Below are 26,780 nucleotides of genomic sequence, written 5' to 3'. Positions count from 1 at the left end.
TGAAGAGACTGTCTTTTTTCCATTGGATAGTCTTTCCAGCTTTGTCGAAGATTAGTTGACCATAGAGTTGAGGTTGAATCACACAATTTGTCTTAAAGGCTACTTAGTCTAGAAATAATTTGGCTATTTATTTGGGCCTTCTAGTTTTCCACTTACAGTGAGGTGATTCTCCTTAATTCTTTCTCATTATCAAGGCCCAGTTGCATCTTCTCATTATAATAAGCTTCAGCTTATTCCACTGTTATTTAATGATATCATGTTCATCTTTTTCTCTGTTTCCTCAAGTAAAATTGAGCTCCACAGGCCTGGTTTTGCTTTAAGTAACAAATAAAATTCCAGAGCTGGCTCTTAAAAAATGTCGTCTTCATAATTAGCAAAAGGAGCCCAAGGGACAGTTGAAGGAGAGGTGATCTCTCCCCTGCAGCTACAGAAGAATGACCATCCTTGTGTCATAAAACATGTTCAAAGAATGTGATCTCATGTGGTATTGAGACTTGTGTGAATATTTATAACTATACTAACTTGTTCTGTTCTTTATTATTATAAATTTATCCTTGGAAGAATAATGCGAATAAAGATTCCGGAAGTCATTGCTGTATTCTTAATCTCCACAGTACCCTGTAATTCTCATGAGTTATCTTCTCAATAATAATCTGATGTTCTCTTAATGTCATGTTTGACGTTTCTATTTTCCTATACAGTATGAATACTTGTGAGATTGTTCTAGCAAGTCAGTAGATTACTGGCATTTTTTCCCTTCTCTTGTCTATAGAATAAAATGAATAAATACCCATGACTCTACTAGATTTCTTGTTTAACAAAGAAATCGATCATCTTGTCTTATATATATTAACCAGCCTAATGCCTTGGCTTCAACATTTTTGTATTCTGTATTCTGCCTTTCTGTTGCCTCAACTGGAAGTTCCCAGATCTGGGCACAGTAACAATTGGTAAATTTGGTAGACTTTTGTCTTTGCATTCACATCTATGGTTGTGTTTAAAGAACTGCACCAGAGTTCATTCTTCCTGATCATGTGTACTTCTCTCTGTTCTCGTATTTAGAGCAGGGGCTCTGGGGGGAGGGGCAAGCCTCTATTTCCTGATTATACCTCTAATTCAGGTTTTTTGATGCTTTTGATACTGTCAGAAACTATTAGCCCTGAAGGAGTATTGTGCTGTCCACTCTTTATCCACCAGCCACATCCCAAGCTTTTCTCTTAACCAAAAGGTAAAGTGCAAAATGTAAGATTTCTTCAGGCTAAGACACTGTAGAGCAGAGAATGGTTTCACATGGGACTTTCCATGTACCATCTATGTCTCTAGAGGTTTGTTGTTGTTTTTTTTTAAGATTTTATTTATTTATTTGAGAGAGACAGAGAGATAGAGAGAGAGCACGAGCGGGGTGAGAGGCAGAGGGAGAAGGAGCAGGCTCCCAGCTGAGCAGGGACTCTGATGCTGGGCTCACTCCCAGGACACCGGGATCATGACCTGAGCATATGCAGACACTTAATCGACTGAGCCACCCAGGCGCCCCTGTCTCCAGAAGTTTTAAATTTATTTTCTTTTTTTTATTCCATTTGTCAAGACTTCTTTTATTTAGAGATAGTTTTCCCTTACTAGACCCGAATTTCTCTTCTACCTTCTTCCCAACAAGAGAAAAATAAGCCAACGTGTTTGGCACTGTGTCTGGCTTTCACTGAGTCACGGCTTACCTGTTGTGAGGAGCAGGACTTCCACTCTAGAGCAGCTTTCTATGTCTTTCTCTTTGGGCTGCCTCCTCACACTCCCCATCACCATCAGTTCTACTCGGTTCCAAAGTAGATGTGTTAGTCACAGATTAGAATTTTGTCTCAACATCTTCCCCTTGCTTTTTTTCTTGTCTCTCACTCTCGCATCTGCAAAATCTATCACAAGTCTGGTATTCTAGCACATAGCAGGCACTCAATATGTCTTTGTTGAGTGGGTGAATGGAGAAATGACAAACACTACTTCTGAGAAAGCAGATGAAGATCTCTTAAGGATTTCTGCAAACTTCTGTCTCTGAATAATGCTTTCCAAAGAACATAAAGAAAAATGTTGCTCCTCTCTAGTTTGATGACTGTGTGTGAGTGTGCTGTTTCTGTGTCTTATTGATTTATTAAGATTTTAATGGGAGAGAAATTCTGTGATCCTGCCATTTTTCTCTGGAAGTAAAGTTGTGTGTGTGTGTGTGTGTATGCACAATATATATAGTATATTTATTTTAATAAATTCTTTATAAGTCAAGGTTCTCCAGAGAAACAGAACCAATAGGATATAAAAGGAAACTTACTATGATGAATTGGCTTACACAATTCTGGAGGTTGTGAAGTCCCAAGATATGCCATCTGTAAACTGGAGACCCAGGAAAGCTAGTAGTTTAATTCAATCCAGGTCTGACAGCCTGAGAACTAGGAGAGCCAGTGATACAAATCCCAGTGGGAGAGCAAAAAAAGATGAAAAGAGATGTCCCAAATGAAGCAATGAGGCAGGGAAAAAAGAGGCAATTTCTTCCTTCCTCCACATTTTTGTTCTGTCCAGGCCCTTAGTGGAGTAGTTGATACACACATTGGGGGTGAGGGGGGGCAATATTCTTTCCTGAGTCCACCAATTCATATGCTATTCAGTGCAATTCAAATGCTCTTCATACACACATCCGCAGACACCTTCACAGACACACTCAGAAATAATAATCAGGTATCTGGACACCCCTGATCCTATCAAGTTGACACAGAAAATTTACTATTATGCACTTTAAAGAAAATATGGGTCAAAAAAAAAAGAGTTTTAGAACCTTTTCTGGAGGTCATTTTGTCAATATCAAAAAAATTTTTTTACCTAATAATTTTACAATAGGAATTATCCAAAATATATGCTCACACAGGTATAAAATGGCATAGAAATAGGATATTTTGCTTCTGTAATTGCAAAAGACTTGAAAAAATATAAATATTCATGACAAGGAAATGTCTCAGATAAATTATGGTCTGTCCATACAATTGGAGAAGCAGCAGTAAAAAAGAAAATGAGAAAATTTTGTGAAGTGATATGAAAGATCTCCAAGAGCTATTGTCAAGTGAAAAAGCCAAGTTGCATAATAGTACAAATAGTATGCTATTGTTTCTGAAAAAAAAAAGGGAGGGGAAGTACATGTATTTGTTTTTTATGTGCTCAAATTAGTTGTGAAGATTTGGAAAGATACATAAGAAATGTATATTGGTTGCTGCTAGGTGGGAGAACTCCATGTCTAGGTGACTGGGGAATACTCTTCTTTCTTTTGACTTTTGAATTATATGACTGTATTACCTACTCTAACTGGAAAGTAGGAAGAAAGAAATTCACTAAATCATTAAAAGAATTGTCTTTTGGTGATTAGAATCTGAGCAATCTTTATTGCCTTTTTATGTTCCTCAGTATTTTCCTAACTTTCTATATAACATATGTTACCTTTATAACTAGGAAAAAAGTGTTTAGATACAAATAATCATTTTTGTTCTTTTATTTACCACAAGCCCCTCTTAATTCCTTTTGAGGAATAAAAATAAAAAAGATAGTCTTTGAAGATATATATATTCTTCTATCCTTCTTGACAAAGTGAATTAAGAAAGGCATATATTGTTAATTATAGGCACTATACTGTAAAGTGGATCTTTAGGACTTATTAATCTAGAATAACTGAAACTTTGTACCCATTAAACAACAACTCCCAGACAAAACCAAAACAAAGGGACACAAGGAAATTTGGGAGATGTTGGATATGCCTATTAGCTTGATTCCACCCATTGGAATGCTTATCTCAAGAATATCTTCTATACTTCGTTTGTTTTTAGGCCAAACCTAAATAAAAGCTGCTTTGAGCTAGGAAAAATCGTAATTCTTTCCCACTGTTAATTTAGAACCAGACTCTGTGGTCCAGTCCAGCTATTCTTTTGTTTAGAAACATACTGTGGAGTTAGGTCATGACAAGAATCCTAAAATGAGGCAGATCTGAATTAAATTCGGACTCCACCACTTACTGTTCCAGTGATCTAGAAGAACTACTTAATTTTTCTGAAACTTAGTGTTCTTGCTTATAATATTGAGACAATAATGCTTACCTTATGATATAGTTGTGAAATTAAATATATTTGTATAAAGAGAGAGGACCTTAAATACTCAATATTTCAGTATTTCATTAGTTACTTTCCCAATTTGTGGTTAAATTGTAAAGCATGGTAGAATCTTAGAATCTTAGAAAATAATATTTATATAATATATATTATTATATATAAAGTATTTTCCATAATTGAACCTGAACAGTGGTAAAGTTCAGATAACTGCTACCAATTCTTTTACTTTATTTTTAGTTCTGTCTCTTTTCTTCACAAATCATTATTTTAATGTTTATTGCTTTGTTTTTAAAAGTTAATGAAAGACAGAAATAGTACATACATAACATCTTTTATTTTCTAAATATAAGATTACACTAGCAACAAATTTTAAAACTATGAGTTCTAAGTTTTATTTATTTTCACATTTTCCAAAAATACTCTTCTATTGTTATGTGAAACAAACAGAAAGATCAACCAAAAATTATCTCTTCCTGAGATCAGGTAAATAAAATAGTCCTCTGAGTGACATAAAAAACATACTAAAATATTAATAGGACTGTTCTTCAAATCTGGGTCTTCAAAAGCTGACTGAGGTCAGTTTCCCTGGGAAAGAACTCTGGCAGAAACACATGTGTGGTAATTTGCTGATGAGTGCCACGGGGGCTCAACACCTGTAGGGAAAGTGGAAGAAATAGGATTGAGTAGAGGGAGAAGCTGAAATGTGGTGCAGTCCTATAGGGAGCTCTGAGCTGAGAAAGCCCCGTTAAGTGTAGTTCTACCTTGAGGCAAGGGTGTTGGTCAGGATGGCCCCACATTTCCAGTTCTCTCCTGTGAGCTATTCCAGGAAGGAAGGTAGAGTGGCTCTTTTTGGCTGAGGGCAATTCCCAGAAAGGGTTTAGCTGGGTGCTGGGGGGTGGGGGGTGAGAGTTGCCTGAGTCACCCACCTCAGCATTCACTACATGCTTAAATCAGAATATATTCAGACTTTCTTAAACTTATATTTTATATGTGTATTGCAAACTAATGTCTTCTGAATAGCAACAACCAATTCAGGGCAGAGTACCTTTCAAAATCATCTAGAAGAAAAAAAAATGAAAACAGAATAAAATCCTCATTTGTTTGAATGGAAACAGTCTTACAGTGAGCAACATAATTGTTTAACATGCCAATTATCTATTAAAAACAATTTCCAGGGGGCCTGGGTGGCTCAGTTGGTTAAGCAACTGCCTTCAACTCAGGTCATGATCCTGGAGTCCTGGGGATCGAGCCCCTCGTACAGCAGGGGGTCTGCTCCTCCCTCCGACCCTCCTCCCTCTCATGCTCTCTGTCTCTCATTCTCTCTCTCTCAAATAAATAAATAAAATCTTTAAAAAAAACAAAAAAATAAAAACAATTTCCAAACATACATGGCCCTCTTACTAATCTGTTAGTCTTATAGTGTATCTCCTGACTAGTATATGGGTTACATTACTCCTGAATATTTAATATAAGGGTTACATTACTTCCCACCCACTAACACACCAGAAGAGAAGCAAAGCTCTGATACATGTAGCTACAAGTCCTGGGACCATCATCCATGCAGAATCTCGGACAAAGGTATGAGACTTTCAGGGACTGCTGAGCTTTTCCAGGGTTTAAGAGAAATGAACTTGGGCTAAACCCTGCTGAGGAAATTTATCACTTTCTTGAGTCCACACTGAGAAAGAAAGGCAAAGGATGGGGGTAGAGAAAGAGTGTGGAGTCTCCCTATCTCCAATTAGGATGCTTTTCTAGAAAACCATGAGATAAATGTCCTAGAATGTTTGACGTGCCTCTGCAACCTTCCTTCTCTTAAGCTACCATAGCCAGGAAAGGCAGGCTTTCCTTCCTTATTTTCTATGAGAGTAAGACTTTCTTGCCCAGGTAATTTGTAATAATTGGTCTTATTATATATTCACAAATAATAAAATTAATTTTTAAAGTTCTTTTCTCTCTGAAAAAGTCTGGCATTGCCTCACACTCACTTGCATTTCTCTCTCTCACGCGCGTGCACACTCTCTCCATCTCTCTCTCTTCAAAAAAAGGAGTCACCCCTGGGACATGAAGCTGGACAATGGCCTCTCTGCTTGGTACCTGTCTGCTTTTCCTTCCCTGGATGATTAGGCTCATAGTCCAGACTTGGAAATGGAATGTCCTGTAGAGAGGTCTGATATTTTCAAGTATTTCCATTATAATCATCATATAGAAAAGTAAGCAAGGAAATGGGACAAATGTTGCATCTACTAGATGAACAATTAAACTCTTGGTGAAACAAAAAGTGAGGGAAGGTAATGCACTACTGGATTTGGATACAATAGAGAGCTTGGGAATGGCCAGAACAATCTAGAGCAGCCCTCAATTCCAGGCACTAGAACTTCAAGACACACAGGCATTTCAGATGGGGGATAAAATGATCATAAAAAGAAGAGAGGCTTAAGGAAGAGTAACACCATGGCTGTGAAATGCCCTTTGTTTATGGGACAGGGTTGTGTTATTTTCTACTTCGTTTCTTCTGGTCTTCTGTGGTCTTTCTCTTGATGTGTCATTGTGCTTTTTATTTGCTATTTAACATGTCTTTTATGTAGAGAAAAATTAAAATATATAATTATTAGCATGAATTTTACTATTCATCTTTATAGTGTGCATAGCTAGTTTTAAATGCAAATATGAGAGTACTTAATTGGTGTGAGGAATTACTGAACTTATACAATTTGTATTTTGTAAGTTTGCTCATGCCTACATATTTCGTTCTTACCAGAAAGGTAGAAACTGTACAAAATCAACTCAACTGTTTTTATTTCACTTCTTGATACACATGCATATTCTATCAACACTCTCTACTTTTAGCTTACTAATGAGGAAGGAAGGCCTGAAAGGAAAAGGACCTATGGGTTGCAACCTGTCACTCTGTCAAGACCCTTAACTTGTTGACACGTGGGTGGCTCAGTTGGTTTAGTGTCTGCCTTTGGCTTAGGTCATTATCTGAGCCCCGAGTTGGGCTTCCTGCTCAGGGGGAGTCTGCTTCTCTCTCTCTCTCTCCCTCCGCCCCTCCCCACCACTCATATTCTCTCTCTCTCCTCTCTCTCTTTCTCTGTCAAATAAATAAATAAATAAAATCTTAAAAAAAAAAAAAAAGACACTTACCTTGTACTTGCTTTGTGTCTCACTGAACTCCTCTCCACTACATGTCCCCTGAAATTCTGTGCTCATGGGCATTACAATGCTATATATAGACAGGGCAGCAAGGAATTGCATGCATGTTACATGTATATCTACCTCTGCTCAGGCACCCGCTGCATTGTCCCTTTGAACTTCACTTACAAAAGAAAAAATTCTAAGATAATATGAAAAATTTCAAGATGGAGATGACAGAGCATTAGCCTAGGCCTAGTGTAGGGCTCTGCATGACTACACAGGTCATAAACCCATTAAGCTGGTCCTGAATGGCTGTTTCAGTGGATATCAGATACCATGTTGTGGAAACCAGGATGGATATTTTCAAAGATTCAGAAAATGCTTTCATATTCTTAGAAAGTGGATCTGAGAGAAATGGTTACAATTCAATTGATAAATTCAGTTGAACTAAAAGGCAATGTCCTAGAATCTTACTCTAGCAAAAGAATATCGACTGGCTCTCCAACACTTGGGCCAAGAAGTGGGGCTGTAGGGAGAGCCTCCTCAACTTGGCTACATTTTTTGGAATGAGGGGAAGAAAAATATAGAGAACTGTGACAAAGACTAATTTCCCCCCAATATTTATTTGCCCTCCTTCCCTTGTAGAAATATAATGCTGTTTTTTAGTTGGGGAAATGGCCACCCAGAATAAAGACTACATATTCTACCCCTTCCTGCTCTTGGGTATAGTCATGTGATATATGTTAAATAATACAGTTAATATTAGTTTCAGGTGTAGAATTTGTCGATTCATCACTTAATACAACACCCAGGACTCATCACAAGTGCCCTCCTTAATACCCATCACCTATTTAACCCATACCTCCACCCATCTCCGCTCCAGTAGCCATCAGTTTCAGACATATATTCTAATCAATATCAGAAAAATACTCAAAAGCTCTCATTTTTCAAAATCTTTTAGAGTAGCAAAAGTTCATTTATTTATTCACTCAACAAATTTGAAACTATTCTGTGCCAGGCAATGTTCTGCACACTGAGGATACAATTGTGAACAAGACACACAAAGTCTGCTTTCATAAGTTTACATTCCAGCGGGGAAGGCATTCAATCTACAAATAAACATGAAATATTGCAGGAGGTGGTAGTGCAATCACCAAGTAGGAAAACAGAGTTAAGGAGTAACAGAATGCTTTTCTAACAAAGTTATATTTGAGCACAGACCTGAAAGAAGTAGTAAAATTGGAAACACTTGGTTATCTGGAGAAGGAACATTCCAGAAAGAAATACCAACAAATATTAAGTGGGAAGCAGGAGCAAGATTGACATGTTTGAAGAATAGTGAGGTCATTATGGTTGGGGCTGAGGAAGCAAGGGGTGAAGGAGATCTGAAGGCTTATTTAGTAAGGACCTAGGATTTTCCTAGGAGTGAATGATCAGAGACATTTGAGCAGAGGAATGAAGTGATTGGGGGATATATTTTAAAGGCACTTCTGTGGAAAATGCCGCCTTGGGGGCAAGTATCAGAGCAGAAAGATCAGGTGAAAGTTGATGGTGGCATGGATCAGGGTGCTAGCTGTAGAGAAGAGAAGTGGTCAAATTCTAGATAAATTTTTAGTGTGAAGCAGATGTGATTTGCTGATGAATTGAATGGGAAAGGTGAGAGAATAAGGACTCTGGGATGACTCTTAAGATTGGCCCTGATATGCCCTGTCTTAATAAAATCCTGCTATAGGGCGTCTGGGTGGCTCAGTCGTTAAGTGTCTGCCTTTGGCTCAGGTCATGACCCCAGGGTCCTGGGATCGAGCCATGCATTGGGCTCCCTGCTCTGCAGGAGGCCTGCTTCTCCCTCTCCCACTCCCCCTGCTTGTGTTCCCTCTCTCGCTGTGTCTCTCTCTGTCAAATAAATAAAATCTTAAATAAAATAAAATAAAATAAAATCCTGCTATAAATTCCAGTGTGGGACAGAGGTTTGGGGAAAATAATTGCTTTGTGGCACTCCTAAAGACTTTTCATCATAGTAGTAACTACATTCACTGTGACCTTGCATATGCTAAACATGCATATGGTACTTCATTTAATTTTCACAATTCTATGGAATAGCTATTACCATACTCATTTTACAGATGAGGACATGGTTTTACGCATGTCAGATAACTTGTCCAAGGTCACACAACTAGCGAATGGCAAATCCAATACTCAAACACATCTCTGCCTGGGAGACTTGATGTTTCTACTCTTCTATCCCTTTAGACTATGACTGGCAAACTAAGCCCCACGGGCCAAATCTGGCCCTTCATCTGTTTTTTACAGCTTATAAGCTAAGAAATTTTTTTGAAAAAACAATCAATAGAAAAATATTTCTTGACAGTTGAAAATTATATGGAATTCAAGTTTCAGTGTCTATAAAGTTTCTTTGGAACAGTAACACTTGTTCCATTACATAGTGCCTATGGCTATTTTCATGCTACAGCGGCAGAGTTGACTAGTTGCAACAGAGACCATTTGGCCCACAAAGCCAAACATATTTGGAGTCTGGTCCTTTGCAGAAGAAGTTTGCCAACCCCAGGTTTAGAGAATGAACTCTATTCTAACATTTATGAAATGCTGCACTTGTGAAACATGTCTATTTGTAGTTAATTTCTCTAATGTCAGAGAAGTTACGGCTCTGTGGAAGAGAGTTTGTTCAGCCAGTTAAAGATTAATTACTCATGTTGTTTTGTTCTACAGTGAAAGTGTGATACACAATGGAAGAGAACCCAGAGTCAGAAGAATAACAATAACCTTTGACAGCTCAATCTCTCTCTCCCTCCCTATCTCTCTCTCTCACTTCTTCCTTCCCAGCCCCTCCCTCTCCCCCTCTCCCTCTCTCCCTTCCTTACTCCTTCTCTAACTCTCTTTCTCAAATAGGGATTAAATACACTCAAATAAGCTGTGTATTTCAGGAAATTGAGAGTTCTTATTACTTTGAAGTTATTAAAGGATTTGCTTTTGGGAGTTCTTTTTTAAAATTTTAGTTCCCAAATTTCTAGCTTTGAAACTGTATCATACAGTGATATATAGACCAAATCAAGTTTACTTCTACTGAATGCCAATGGTGAAAAATCATAACATTGATCAAGGGACAGCATTTCATAAATGAACAAGTCATTTTATTTCAATCAGAGAAGAATTATATAAGGTCTACAAACATGGTTTGCCCAGTAGAAAGCTTTGTAATGATCTAGTGTGGATGGAAATAAGAATATGGAAAATAAGATAAGAGCTACAATGAAAGGAGAATGTTCAATCTTTGTGCCAAGTACAGAGAGGCTCTCTTGGCCATAGTTTTTATCTGGGAATCTAGAAGCAACTGATATTGTGAAGCTCAGTGTGTTTGCATATCGCTATCATTGCTGCTGGATTTCTTTTCCAATAAAAATCTATCTTATCTGAATTGAGCTGAAACACCTTGTTTTTATCCATCCCATTTTTGGCTCAGAAAGAGTTGAGAAATTCCATCCTTGGAGTAGACTGGAAAAGAGAGCCACCTAAATTACATTTGTATGTGAATGGTAATGCTACCCAGACTCCTCAAAGAGCAAGGACTAATTCTCTCCTTTTTTATTATGCCCAATTGCCTCTTGTCATGTCCAACTATTGTATCTTATATAGAAACTTTTCCATACTGTAGATATTCTGTATATCTACTACTTCTGGTCACATATTTTCCTTGGGACCAAACTTTTGTATAACAATAGAACCAGTCATCGGGGGGTGGGGTGGGGGTTGCATATTGTATGATTCCATTTACATAGCATTCTCCTTTTTTTAAAAGATTTTATTTATTTATTTGAGAGAGAGACAGCATGAGCGGGGGATGGGGCAGAGGGAGAAGAGATTCCCCTCTGAGCAGGGAGCCCAACACAGGGCTCAGTCCCAGAACCCCAGGATCAGGGCCTGAGCAGAAGGCAGACACTTAACCAACTGAGCCCCCATAGCATTCTCTTTTTTCACAGCTTTATTGATATATAATTCACATATTCACTCATTAAAAGTGTACAATTCAGTGGTTTCCAATATATTCACAGAGTTGAACAACCATCACCACATTCACTCTGAGAACATTTTCATTATCCCAAAAAAGAAACCCTGCGCCTTTTAGCCATCACCAGCGACTCTCCCTCCAGCCGTGCCATCCCACCCAGCCCTCGTCAAGCACTAATTCACTTTCTGTCTCTAGATTTGTCTACTTTGGACACTTCATATAAATGCAATCATCCAGAATGTGGTCCTTTGTGGTTGGCTTCTTTCATTTAGCATGTTTGTAAGTTTCATCCATTGTTGTGGCATGTGTCAATACTTTACTTCTTTTTATTACTGAATAATATTTCATTGTGGGACATACTCTATGACACTTTTGAAATGACAAAATCATAGGCATGAAGAATAGATTAGTAGTTGCCAAGTGTTAGGAGTGGTGGTTGTGGAGGCAGGGGGTTGATGTGACTGTGGATAAAGTGATAGCGTGAGGGATACTGGTGTAGAACTGCTAGATATCATACCTATGGTGGTGGTCACAAAGATCTACATATGTGATAAAGTTGCACAGAACTAAATACACACACACACACATACACGAACACAAATGAGTACATGTAAATGTTAAAATCTGAGTAAGATCAGTAGATTACAGCAGTATGAACTTCCTGGATAAGATACTGTACTCTGGTTATGCAAGATGCTACCATTGGGAGAAACTGGGTGGAATGTATTGGTATCTTTTTTATTATTCCCTACAACTATATATGAATATACATTTATCTCAAAATAAATAAAATAAAATAATATTAGGAACCAGAAAGCCCTTCAGGAATGGCAGAGGAAGGTCCTCTGAAAATTCACTCCTCCATAAAAGCAACAAAAATACTAGCAAAAATGGTCAAAATAAACCTTTCCAGAACCCTGGAAATTAACCAAAGGCTTGCAACAATTTGAGGAGTGTTATTCAAAAAGAACATTGAATCATCATAAAGATAGTGAGTTTTGTTTCATTTTAACTTACCCTGTTCCCCTCCTTCTCTCTCCAGCTCCAGGATAGACTTGAAAACACACACCACATCTTCTCTATCCATTCCTCAGTCGATGGACATTTGGGCTGTCTCCATAGTTTGCCTATTGTAGATAATGCTGTTATAAACATGGGGGTGCATATACCCCTTCAAATTTGTATTTTTGAATCCTTTGGGTAAATACTTAGTCATGCAATTGGGGATCATAGGGTAGTTCTATTTGTAACTTTTTGAGGAACCTCCAAACTGTTGTCCAGAGTGGCTGCACCAGTTTGCATTCCGACCAACAGTGCAAGGGGGTTCCTCTTTCTCCGCAGCCTCACCAACATCTGTTGCTTCTTGTGTTGTTTGTTGTTAATTTTAGCCATTCTGACAGGTGTAAGGTGGTATCTCATTGTGGTTTTGATTTGTATTTCCCTGATGGTGAGTGGTGTTGAGCATCTTTTCATGTGTGTGTTAGCCATCTGGATGTCTTCTTTCGAAAAATGTCTGTCCATGTCTTCTGCCCATTTCTTAACTGGATTATTTGGGTTTTTGGTGTTGAATTTGATAAGTTCTTTATAGATTTTGGATACCATCTCTTTATCAGATATGTCATTTGCAAATATTTTCTCCAATTCTATAGTCTGCCTTTTAGTTTTGTTGATTGTTTCCTTCACTATGCAGAAGCTTTTTATTTTGATGAAGTCCCAATAGTTCATTTTTGCTTTTTGTTTCCCTTGCCTCTAGTGATGTGTCTAGTAAGAAGTTGCTGCAGCCAAGATCAAAGAGGTTTCTGCCTATGTTCTCCTCTAGGATTTTGATGGTTTCCTGTCTCACATTTAGGTCTTTCATCCATTTTGAGTTTATTTTTGTGTATGGTGTAAGAAAGTGGTCCAGTTTAATTCTTCTGCATGTGGCTGTCCAATTTTCCCAACACCATTTGTTGAAGAGATTGTCTTTTTTCCATTGGATATTTTTTCCTGCTTTGTTGAAGATTAGTTGACCATATCGTTGTGGGTCCATTTCTGCATTCTCTATTCTGTTCCATTAATCTAGGTGTCTGTTTTTGTGCCAGTACCATACTGTCTTGATCACTACAGCTTTGTAATATAGCTTGAAATGCAGAATTGTGATGCCTCCAGTTTTGTTTTTCTTTTCCAGAACTGCTTTGGCTATTCAGGGTCTCTTGGGGTTCCCTACAAATTGTAGGATTGTTTGTTCTAGCTCTGCAAAAAATGCTGGTGGTATTTTGATAGGGATTGCATTAAATGTGTAGATTGCTTTGGGTAGTAAAGACATTTTAATAATGTTTGTTCTTTCAATCCATGAGCATGGAATGCTTTTCTATTTCTTTGTGTCCTCTTCAACTTCTTTCATAAATGTTCTATAGTTTTCAGAGTACAGATCTTTTACTTTTTTAGTTAGATTTATTCCTAAGTATCTTATTGGTTTTGGTGCAATTCCAAATGGGATCGATTCCTTGATTTCTTTTTCTGCTGCTATGTTATTGGTGTATAGAAATGTAGGCAATGGTTTCTCAAATATGACACTGGAAGCACAGCAACAAAAGAAAAAAAATAGCTAAATTGTACTTCATCATAACTAAAAATTTAAGTGGTTCAAAGGGCATCCTCAAGAAAGTGAAAACACAATCCACAGAATGAAGAAAATATTTGTAAATCATATATCAGATAAGGGAACTTACATAAAGGATCTCGAATTATTAAAGAACTTTTACAACTCAATAACTAAATGACAATTATTAACTCTATTACACATGGGCAAAGGATTTGAATAGACATTTCTTCAAAGATATGCAAATAGCCAATAAGCACATGAAAAGGTGCTCAACATCATTAATCACTGGGGAAGTGCAATGAGAACCACAAAGAGGTATCACTTTAAACTCACTAGGATACCTATAATTTATTTTTTTAAGATTTACTTATTTATTTATTTATTTATTTGACAGAGAGAGAGAGCACAAGCAGGGGGAGCAGCAGAGGGAGAGGGAGAAGCAGGCTCCCCGCTGAGCAGGGAGCCTGTTGTGGGGCTCTATCCCAGGACCCTGGGATCATGACCTGAGCCAAGGGCAGACGCTTAACCAACTGACCCACCCAGGCATCCCTAGGATAGCTATAATTTAAAGAACAGAAAATAATAAGTGTTGATGAGGGTACAGAGAAACTGGAACTCTCATATGTTGCTGGTGGGAAGGTAAAGTGATATAAACCACTTTGGAAAACAGTTTGGCAGTTCTTCAAAAACTTAAACATAGAATTATTAAATAACCCAGAAATTTCACTGCTAGTTATATTTTGGTTTTAGAATGTGCCACGAATCACATTTTGACCAGCCAGATGTTGGGAATATAAGAGAGTTTGCTGGTGATATACCATGAGGTCCAGAGGTCATGGTGGAAGAGTTTGGGAAGACAGAAAGGGGTGGGAAGATAGCTCAATTAGTAGAAGCACAATTAATTAAATAAAATTACTGTTCTGACCATTTTAGAGCTTTTAGGGGACAAAATTTAAATGTTCAACTTCTCAGGAAAATATATGAAGAAATAGTAGTTGGCATTGGGGGAGAGGAAGGGGCGGCTATTTCATGGGACTAGCACATCCCTGGTTGACCATATACTCAAGTCTATTAGGAGAATAAAAAGCTGGGGTGTGTTCGGGGGTGCCTTTCTATCCTCCTCTTCATATTTTCAAGAAGGGAGAAAATGTCCACTCAGCAGGAAAGAAAAAGATAGGAAGAAGTTTTCAGGTTTTTTCTGTCTCCTCATTCACTTAGCCCCCAAACTGAGGATCAATTTATATTTAAAGAGACAGAGTATGTGTAGTCCAGCTTTTTCTGGGCTCCCTTTTTGGATGCAGCCTGATATTGGGAGACTTGCTCCCTGCTCTCCTTTCCCCAAACTTCCTAGAGCTGGCATAATCTGGTGGAGATGGGGACCTCTTAAGGTATCCTGATAATGGCCATAGCTGAGATTATAATCTTTAAACTTACTAAGAATAAAGCTGATGTTTATATTTCAGTCTGATTTGAGCATCTATTCCTCATTGGTTTTAAACTAAATGGGGGAATAAAGGTTTATTATTTGATGACCCCTAAGATTCCCCAAAACTCTAACATTGGAAAGCCAAATAGGTCAGAAGGGCAGGGAACACTTGGGTGAGTCTCTTCTCCTGTAGCTGCCAGTGGTGAGGTAAGCAGAGGGCACAATCAAGGACTGTTCTCAGTGCTCTGTTAGGTGCCAGGAACACAAGATGCCCTGAGGATCCTTTGCTTTCCATGCCAGTCGCATATCCCCGAGCAGGAAGCTGGAGACTGCCACGTATCTCAGAAGAGGGTAGGGTGGTGGCACATGATTTAATTATAAACATCAGATTCAGTTAACTGCCCTTCCATTTATTCAACACATATTCAACACACTGTATACTCATTGCACTGTGCAAGGTGTTGGAGATGTGAAGATGAACATGACAGACATAGAATGTTGACCCTTACAGACCTTTCATCTAGAATGGAAAGCTCTCTTGCTCCCTGAGGACAGCATTTCACCACTAGAGTGGAGACTGGTTTTCCCTCAAGCCTCATGTACCTGGGACCTGAAGGAGGAGAGAGTCCTTCGTGCTCCCCAAACGCCATTTCCAGGCCTTCTCTCTCCCACCCTCTTTCAAAGTTCTTATCGAACTTTCCACCTGCTATCCCAGGGTCTCTGAAGCTGACATCTTGCTGTTCTGATCATCCCACTTCAGTCCCTGATGACTTTAACACCTGGCTCACTGTCTTCTCTTCCACCTCTACTCCTGTCTTCATTTTTTTGATGACTTCAACAGTCTCGTGGATAATCAGTCTGGGACAGGGTGTATCTCTAATTTCCCATGTGCCTTCTGTGAATTTCTCCTGTCTTGTACCCTCTCTAGAAAACTGAAGGCTGTTTTTTTTTTCCCCCTGGCACATGGTGAAGAAGAGACAAAGACTTGGAGAAGCTCAGCTGCAATATTGGACAGAAGGATACAGACATGGGCTTGCTGAATAAGTTGGGGCTCCAATAAAAAGAAAGAACAGGTAAAGGGCTGGCTCACAAGAAGAGGGAAGCCTGAAGAGAGCAGAGTTCTTGAAACAGGAAGGGCAAGAAAGACCCTTAGTTGAGAGAACCAGGAAGTGGAGTGGACAGGACTCCTGAGCTATCCTCAAGTGGGAAGGAAGCTCCCACCCACTGGGGACATCCTGCTGTTCCCAGGGTTGAATTGTGCCCTTGATCCGAAGGTGGGGCACACCAGGTCATCTTGTGTGGAAATAGAGACACAAAGGGGAAAATCACACTTCCTGACCAAGGTGGGACTGAAGAGAATGAGATTAGAGTTTCCTAAACTCTGTGCAGAAGTCACACACCCTTATTGCCATATGTAGGCATACCCAGACCACCACAATAAAGCGAATATGGCTGTAAAGTGAGTCCAGTGAATTTGTTGGTTTCCCAGAGCATATAAAAGTTAATGTATACACTATACTGTAGTCTATTAAGTGTGCAATAGCTTTATGTCTGAAAAAAAATGTTCATACCTTAATTTAAAAGTAATTTATTTTTAAAAAATACTAGCTTTCAGCAAGTTGTAATTAATGATCAGAGATCACCATAACAGATATAAGAATAATGAAAAAGTTGGAAATCGTGTGAGAATTATCCAAATGTGCCATAGAGACAAGAAGTGAGCAAATGCTGTTGGAAAAATGGTGCCAATAGACTTGCTTGATGCAAAGTTGCCACAAACCTTCAATTTGGAAAAAAAAATGCAATTTCTGCAAAGCACTGTAAAGTGATGATGTGCAATAAAATGAGGTATGCCTGTATTTGTACCTTGACCTCTCATTCCTTGCTTCTCATCTCCAATGGTCATTTCCTCAGCCCATTTCAGACACCCACTATCACGATGATGACCTTGTCATCAGCATTGACCAAACCTGGTCTGAAGCCTAACATTCTCTCACTACCGGTCACCAACACACACCTTGCAAAGCACATTAACTTCATCCTCCCTCTCCCTTTGTTGTGCTCAGGCAGAGCCCCGGTCTGCTCGGGGTCTGTTCCTGAGCAGGTGAGTGGTGCGAGAGAAGAATGCACTGCGCTACTGAACAGTCTCAGATTTACTGAACAGTAAATCTATGACCGTAAGTCTTAAAAGGGTACTCAGTACTGCCCAGAGTCCTGTTTTACATTACCGGCGTATTTCCTTTCTCAACTCCAAAATGGCTATTGTATACCTTCTTTCCCATCAAATTCTCTGTGCACACTGCATCACCCCTCACCTTACTTCCTCAGACTAGAGCTTCTCATCCTTCCTTTACCAACGTTACCTTACCTGCACACACCTCACCCCACCACTCTCCCTGGCCAACTCCTCCACATGGGCTCTGGATCCATCCCCTTTCTTGTTCTCAGGGACTATGCTCCTACAGTTCCCCAAACTCTTCAAGACTTTTCCTGCCAGCGTCCAAACAGGCTGTAATCTGTCCCATGAAAGAAACAAAAACAAAACATCTCATTTGATCCCGTAATACCTTTCAAATTCCCCTCTCATTACTCTTCTCCAAAGCAAAACATTTTGAAAGCAGTGATTATAATTAGTTTCCACTTCTTCATTTCATAATCTCTCTTCAACTCACTCCATCCAGTTTCCATCCACAACAGTCCATCAAGACTGCTCTTGTCAAGGTCTCTGAAGACCTTCATGTTACCAGCTGTGGGACCGAGTCTCTGCTCTTTTCTTACTGGCTTGCCCAGCGTTGGACACAGCCAACCACTCCTGCTTTCCTTCTTTCCTTGGCTTCCTGGGCTCATACCCTTTTAGGTTCCCTCATACTTCACTCGCTGTAGCTTCTCAGTTTTTCTTAGCTTCTCTTTCCTTCCCTTATTTTTTTTTTTGACAGTTGCATTATTTATTTATTTTTCTTTCTTTTTTTAACTTATTACTTAAATTCGATTAGTTAACACATAGTGTATCTTAGTTTCAGATGTAGAGTTCACTTATTCATCCATTGCATATAACACCCAGGGTTCATTACCTCACGTGCCCTCCTTAATGCCCATCACCCAGTTACCCCATCCCCCCCACCTCCCCTCCAGCAACCCTCAGTTTGTTTAATACAGTTAGGAATCTCTTATCGTTTGTCTCCCCCTGTGATTTTGTCTTATTTTATTTTTCCCTCCCTTTCCCTATGATCCTCTGTTTTGTTTCTTAAATTTCACATATAAGTGAAACCATATGGTAATCATCTTTCTCTGATTGACTTATTTCGCTTAGCATAATACCCTCTAGTTCCATCCACGTCATTGTAAATCATAAGATTGCATCCTTTTTGATGGCTGAGTAATATTCCATTGTATATATGTGTGTGTAGTGTATATGTATATTCCACTGTATATATGTATATATAGCACATCTTCTTTATCCATTCATCTGTCGATGGACATCTTGGCTCTTTCCATAGTTTGGCTATTGTGGACATTGCTGCTATAAACATTGGGGTGCAGGTGCCCCTTCAAATCACAACATCTGTATCCTTTGGGTAAATACCTAGTAGGCCAATTGCTGGGGCATAGGGTATCTCTATTTTTAACTTCTTGAGGAACCTCCATACTGTTTTCCAGAGTGGCTGTACCAGCTTGCATTCCCACCAATAGTGTAAGAGGGTTCCCCTTTCTCTGCATCCTCACCCACATTTGTTGTTTCCTGACTTGTTAATTTTAGCCATTCTGACCAGTGTGAGGTGGTATTTCCTTGTGGTTTTGATTTATATTTCCTTGATGCCAAGTGATGTTGAGCATGTTTTCATGTGTCTGTTAGCCATTTGTATGTCTTCTTTGGAGAAATGTCTGTTCAAGTCTTCTGCCCATTTCTTTTGTTTTGTTTTGTTTTGTTTTTTAAGATTTTATTTATTTATTTGACAGAGAGAGAGACAGCAAGAGAGGGAACACAAGCAGGGGGAGTGGGAGAGGGAGAAGCAGGCTTCCCGTGGAGCAGGGAGCCCAATGTGGGGCTCGATCCCAGAACCCTGGGATCATGACCCGAGCCAAAGGCAGACACTTAACAACTGAGCCACCCAGGCGCCCCTGATAAGTTCTTTATAGACTTTGGATACCAGCCCTTTATCTGATAAGACATTTGAAAGTATCTTCTCCCATTCTGTCGGTTGCCTTTTGGGGTTGTCTACTGTTTCCTTTGCTGTGCAAAAGCTTTTATCTTGATGAAGTCCCAATAGTTCATTTTTGCGCTTGTTTCCCTTGCCTTTGGAGATGTGTCTGGGAAGAAGTTGCTGTAGCTGAGGTCGAAGATGTTGCTGCCTGTGCTCTCCTCTAGGATTTTGGTGGATTCCTGTCTCACATTTAGGTCTTTCATCCATTTTGAGTTTATCTACCATATGATCCTTCCCTTCCTTTAAACAAGCAGTCCCATTAAAAAGGCATAGTCTATGAAGACAATGGTGGAGCCTCTATTTTCATTATTTTTTTCTTTAAAAAATAAGGAAGAAATTAAATTTTACTAACATATGATACACATTTCTATACTCATGCCCTCAGTTGGTTGGTATATTAGACAATTAAAAGTCACATATGCCACATAGGACATGCTGAGCAATCAGTGGACATTCGACAGAGAGGTTACTGCATGCTGTAATTTATTTGTGACCAGTTTTTTCGTTGTATAGATTATCTTCTTAAAACTTTTTTATTGTGGTAAAAAATACATAACATGAAATTTACCATTTTTAAAAGCACTATTCAGTGACATTAAGTACATTAAGTACAGTGACATTAAGTACATTTACATTGCCATTACCACCACCTATCTCCAGAACTTTTTTATCTTCCCCAACTATATCCATGAATCAATAACTCACCATGTCCCTGTCTCCCCAGCCTTTGGCAACTACTGTGCTACTTTCTATGCCTATGAATTTGCCTATTCTAGGTCCTTCATTTAAGTAGAATCATATATTATTGGTACTTTTGTGACTGACTTTTTCACTTAGCAGAATGTCTTCATAATAGATAGGCATGATCCATATAATCCAATGGATAAAGTTTATCCATATTTATCCATATTGTGGTATGTATCAGAATTTTGTTCCTTTTAAAGGCTGAATAATATTCCACTGTATGTATATAGCACATTTTGTTTATCCACTCATCTGTCCATAACCATTTGGGTTTTTTCCACCTTTTGGTGATTGTGTGAACAATGTTTCAATGAACATTGGTGCACAAATATCTGTTTGAATCCCTGCTTTCAGTTCTTATGGTTGGGTATATACCCAGCAGTGGAATTGCTGGATCATATGGTAATTCTATCTTCAATTTTTTGAAGAAGCATGATGCTGGTTTCCACAGCAGCTGCACCATTTTACAGTCCCACCAACAATGCACAAGGGTTCCAGTGCCTTCACATCCTCACAAACACGTTATTTTCTGTTTTGTTTTCTTTGATAATAGCCATCCCAGTGGGTCATGAATGAGTTCTCATTGTCCTTTTGATTTCCTTAATTATTAGTGATGTTGAACATCTTTTCATATGCTTTCTAGCCATTTGTATGTGTATATTTTCTTTGGAGAAATGTCCAGGGTGCCTGGGTGGCTGAGCGACTGCCTTCGGCTCAGGTCATGATCCCAGGGTCCTGGGATCGAGTCCCACATCAGGCTCCCTGCTCAGTGGGAAGCCTGCTTCTCCCTCTCCCACTCCCCCGGCTTGTGTTCCCTCTCTCGCTGTGTCTCTCTCTGTCAAATAAATAAATTAAATCTTTAAAAAAAAAAAAAGAAACCTCCATTCAAATATTTTGCTGATTTGGGGGAAGTTGTTTTGTTGTTGGTGGTGGTGTTGAGCTATTGGAGTCCTTTATATATTCTGGATATTAATCCCTTATCAGATATATAATTTGCCAATATTTTCTCCCAATATATGGGTTGCCTTTTCACTCTGTTGATAGCATCCTTTGGTGCACAAAAGTTTTTGAAATTTTGGTGAAGTCCAGTTTATCTAACTTTTCCTTCTTTGTCTGTACTTTTGGTATCAGATCCAATAAATCATTGCCAAATTCAATGTCAAAAAGATTTCTCCCTATATTTTCTTCTAGGAGTTTTATGGTTTCAGGTCTTTAGATCTTTAATCCATTTTGAATTATTGTCATATATGATGTAAGGTAAGGGTCCAACGTCATTCTTTTGCCTGTGGACATTCAGTTTTCACAGCACTATTTTTTGAAAAGACGGTTCATTCTCCATTAAATGGTTTTTCCCACTCTAGTCAAAAATTATTTGACTATATTTGTGAAAGTGCATTTCTGGGCTCTCTATTCCATTCTGTTGACCTGTATATTTGTCTTTATGCCACTACCACATTGTTTTAACTGCTGTAGATTTGTAGTAAGTTTTGAAATCAAGAAGTATGAGACCTCCAGCTTTGTTCTTTTTTAGGACTGTTTTGTGTATTTGGAGTCCCTTGAGATTCCATATTAATTTTAGGATGGATTTTTTAAAAAATTTTTTTCAAATAAATAAAAAAAAAAACAAAAAAAATACAAAACCTTGGTATGTTGATAGGGATTGCATTGAATCTGTAGACCACCTGGGTAGTATTGACATCTTCACAATATTAAGTTTTCTGATTCATGAAGCCAGGATGTCTTTCCATTTATTAATGTCTTATTTAATTTCTTTTAGCAATGTTTTGTAGTTTCAATGAACAAATCTTTCGCCTGCTTAGTTAAACTTATTCCTAAATATTTTATTTTTTGATGCTATTGAAAATGAAATTGTTTTCGGAGCGCCTGGGTGGCTCAGTCGGTTAAACATCTGCCTTCAGCTCAGGTCATGATCCCAGGGTTCTGGGATCTAGTCCTGCTTTGGGCTCCCTGCTCAGCGGGGAGTCCGCTTCTCCTCCTGCCCTTCCCCCCCCCCCCCGCTCGTGATCTCTCTCTCTCTCTCTTTCTCTCTCTCACTCTCTCTCTCTCAGATAAATAAATAAAATCTTAAAGAAAAGAAATTGTTTTCGAAATTTCCTCTTCAAGTTGTTCATTGTTACTGTAGAGAAACACAACTGATTTTTGTGTGATAATTTTATATCCTGCAACTTTGCTGAATTCATTTATTAGTTTAACTGATTTTGGTTTGTTTGTTAGTGAAATCTTGGGTTTCAGTTATCTTTGATTCTTCCTTTTCTCTCTTGCTCTCTCATTCTCTGCATGCAAATAGCCACCAACTCATTTCAGTTTGTTTTGATTTCACTGTGTTTCTGCTATTTCACACTTTCATTAGTCTCACTGTAATCCAATGTGATTGAATGAGTATTTGCATCCACACTGTCTGGGGCAATGCATGAAGCACTTGTTATCTAAAACAGTTCTTTTATTCTTGCTATCCCACTCCAACCTCTAGGGGTTCCATATAACAGCAGAGGTCCCAGGCTTCTCTCTCATCTTCTCAGAGGTGGTACTGGTAGTTAAAAGGGTCAAGAGCACCTGAGATGGAAGCGGATATACTGCTTACTAGCTGTGTAACCATAAGCATATGTAGACCCCTTCAGTCTCACTTTTTCAGCTGGGAACTGGTGATGATAATAATATCTATGCCATAAAGTGGTGGGAGGTGTCTTAACCCATTTGGGCTGCTATAACAAAATACCACAGACTGGGTGACTTACAAACAAGAGAAAGTTATGGCTCACAGATCTGGAGTCTGGGAAGTCCAAGATCAAGGTCCTGGCCTGGTCACATTTTGGTGAGGACACTCTTCCTGGTCCATAGTCGGCACCTTCTCACTGGTTCTTCACATGATGGAAGGGGCCAGCGATCATTTTTATAAGAGCACTAACCCATCCATGAGGACTTTGCCTTCATGACTTAATCACCTCCCAACAGCCTCATCTTTTTTTTTTCTCTATTTTTTTATTATGTTATGTTAATCACCATACATTACATCATTAGTTTTTGATGTAGTGTTCCATGATTCATTGTTTGCGTATAACACCCAGTGCTCCATGCAGAACGTGCCCTCTTTAATACCCATCACCAGGCTAACCAATCCTCCCACCCCCCTCCCCTCTAGAACCCTCAGTTTGTTTTTCAGAGTCCATAGTCTCTCATGGTTCATCTCCCCCTCCGATTTCTCCCTTTTCATTCTTCCCCTCCTGCTATCTTCTTCTTCTTCTTTTTTTTTAACATATAATGTATTATTTGTTTCAGAGGTACAGATCTGTGATTCAACAGTCTTGCACACTTCACAGCACTCACCATAGCACATACCCTCCCCAATGTCTGTCACCCAGCCACCCCATCCCTCCCACCCCCCACCACTCCAGCAACCCTCAGTTTGTTTCCTGAGATTAAGAATTCCTCATATCAGTGAGGTCATATGATACATGTCTTTCTCTGATTGACTTATTTCGCTCAGCATAATACCCTCCAGTTCCATCCACGTCGTTGCAAATGGCAAGATTTTATTCTTTTTGATGGCTGCATAATATTCCATTGTATATATATACCACATCTTCTTTATCCATTCATCTGTCAATGGACATCTTGGCTCTTTCCACAGTTTGACTATTGTGGACATTGCTGCTATAAACATTGGGGTGCACGTACCCCTTCGGATCCCTACATTTGTATCTTTGGGGTAAATACCCAGTAGTGCAATTGCTGGATCGTATGGTAGCTCTATTTTCAACTTTTTGAAGAACCTTCATACTGTTTTCCAGAGTGGAACAGCCTCATCTTTTAACACCGTGACATGGGCATTATGGTTCCAGCATGTGAATTTGGCGGGGACACAAACATTCAGACCATAGTGGGAGGCTTAAACAGGACAGTGAGTATAAAGCACTTAGTGAAACTTTCCCTTTCTCTTCCTCTCGCCCTTTGAAGCCAAAGACACAGATGGAACTGATGTCCCGACTCCTCTTGTCTATATTACTCCTTTGGCACTTACCATCTACTGCTTTATGCTGTTTGTCATCTTTTTATGTGTATCCATATTATCTTCCTTATCAAATTATAAATTCTCGAAGGGCCGAGAGCTTGTCCTTTTCTTATTTTTCCTTCTCTCACGATTGTGGCATGTCATAATACAATGCCTTCTATACAGTAAATGCTTAGGCAATATTTGCCTTTTAATTGTTTGACATAATGAAATTCTTCATTGCCTCATTTCCAGTATCTTGAGAACTGATGTTTCATTTATTTTATGTGTTTTTTTCACCTCTTTTCCCACTTTGATTTTAAAACAGCTGACATTTTAAAATAGCCAACAAGAAAGTAACGAAGACATCACTACTTCCTAGAAGACCATCTGAGTGTATTTCAACCAATGTCTCTATAAAGAGTAGAAAAATAAATAACCGGCCAGGGTTGCCAGATAAGATACCCAATTAAATTTGAATGCCAGATAAACAATAGGTAATTTTTTAGTTTAAGTATGTCCCATGCAATATTTGTTGTTTATGTGAGACTCAAATTGAATTAGGTATCTTGTATTTTTATTTGATAAATCTGACAATGCTACCGTGAAGACTAATTTTTTTTTAAATTGTGAACAAGCATTATTCTCTCTGGAAATGAGAATATTCCCATGTGCTTAAAACTGTGTTTTTGTGTCAAAGGTGTACAGCTTGAGACATTATGAAACAAGCCTTAACTATCACTGTGACCCTACATGGAAAAGATAGGTAATGAAAAACTAATGAAGGGTAACATTAACTAAAATATCAACACCCATTGCTTTGAATATAAATGAAAGCAGTGATGTTTCTGTGAAATACAGTCCTGTACTAAATGAAAGCATTGGTTGGGCTTCAAAGTCTTTTATAGTAAGTGTATAAAATTACTGTAGTATTTGCATATCTCAGTCTTCCTGGAAATACTGTTGCTCTGTATGTTGAAAACGTGGCTTAGAACTTACAGGAAAAAGCTTGAAAAAATTTGAATTATCTGTGGCATGTCCTACTGCAACTGAGGAGAACATAAGTAAAACCGTACCTCTCAGCTGCATTTGAATTATTCAAGAGGTAAATGAGGATTTTTATGTAACCAAAGAACTTTTGGACATAGTCATCATTTTGGCACCACATTACAATCTGATTTGTTTTTAAAAATCATGTATAGTTTAGGGGCACCTGGGTGGTTCAGTTGGTTAAGCATCTGACTCTTGGTTTCGGTTTCGGCTCAGGTCATGATCTTAGGGTTGAGAGAGAACCCCGCATCGATCTTCGTGGTCAGTGAGCAGTCTGATTCTCTCTCCTTCTCCCTCTGCCCTTCCTGCCTGTGCTCTCTCTCTTTCAAATCAATAAACGAATCTTAAAAAAAAAAATAAACGTCACAGATAGTTTACTATATAGTAATCAAAATGAATAAGTGTAACTACAAATGGTATGCCTGAGGAGTCACTTACCTCAGACTTGTTACACAAGCAAATAATGCAACCAATGATTTGTATTGATACAGCATGTAGGTCAATTCATCACATCCTCCACCATGAACCACTTGGTTCTACATGATGAAACACGAAGCATGTAATAGAAGTGGCAGCTTACCCTGAGAGCTGGATACTCTTCTATGGTTCGAACGTGGACAATTTTCCAGTTTACTTAATTGTTTTGTCTTATGAATCTGATCCATAATATCATTAGAAAAGGAAAGGTGTTTTTCTTTTAAAATTCAACAATATTTATTGAAAGCCTAATATGGGCTATGCACTTTTTGGAGAAATGAACAAGAGAGACAAAGTTCTGCTCTCATGGAGCCTGCATTTTAGTGAGTAGAGTCATATAATAAACAAATAATGAATAAACAAGGAAACAACTAAGAGTGGTAAGTGCTAGGCAGAAAATTAAATAGGGTGGTGATTTGAAAGAGAGCAACTGGGTCACCTTTTAGGTCAACTGGATGCCTTTTTAGGTTAGGAGATTGAAATAAGCCTATCAAAGGTGGTCAAATTTCAGTGCAGAACTGAATGGAGGGAAGAAACCAGCCATATGAAGATCTGGAAGAAGAGCAAGGGGAGTGCGAAGGCCCTATGATGGGATGAGCTTGGTGTGCTCTGAAGGAAGACCTATGTGGTGAGAGGGAGGATGATAGGTATGAGGTGAGGCTGCACCCGGGCCAGACTATGAAGGACTTTAAAAACCAGAAATGTGTTCTAAGCATCATGGGAAGTCATGAGACTTTTCTTTTTTTTTTATAGACTTCTTTTTTTTTATTATTATGTTATGTTAATCACCATACATTACATCATTAGTTTTTGATGTAGTGTTCCATGATTCATTGTTTGCGTATAACACCCGGTGCTCCATGCAGAATGTGCCCTCTTTAATACCCATCACCAGGCTAACCGATCTTCCCACCCCCCTCCCCTCTAGAACCCTCAGTTTGTTTTTCAGAGTCCATCGTCTCTCATGGTTCGTCTCCCCCTCCGATTTCCCCCCCTTCATTC

General features: G+C 38.8%; 1 long non-coding RNA gene across 1 annotated transcript in view; it reads left to right on the top strand.

Moving 5' to 3' along the window:
* LOC118529785 (uncharacterized) overlaps positions 1-24,169 on the top strand; it is a 98,513-nt gene extending 74,344 nt beyond the window's left edge. Inside the window, exon 4 of the long non-coding RNA XR_013448510.1 lies at positions 24,052-24,169. This is a non-coding gene — a long non-coding RNA (uncharacterized LOC118529785). The remainder of the gene's footprint in view (positions 1-24,051) is intronic.
* Positions 24,170-26,780: the final 2,611 nt, after the last annotated feature.

This window comes from Halichoerus grypus, chromosome 6, assembly GCF_964656455.1.
Source record: "Halichoerus grypus chromosome 6, mHalGry1.hap1.1, whole genome shotgun sequence".
In the NCBI taxonomy this organism is placed as follows: domain Eukaryota; kingdom Metazoa; phylum Chordata; class Mammalia; order Carnivora; family Phocidae; genus Halichoerus; species Halichoerus grypus.
Note: the sequence above shows the minus strand (reverse complement) of the source record. Positions and strands in the feature narration are given on the sequence as shown.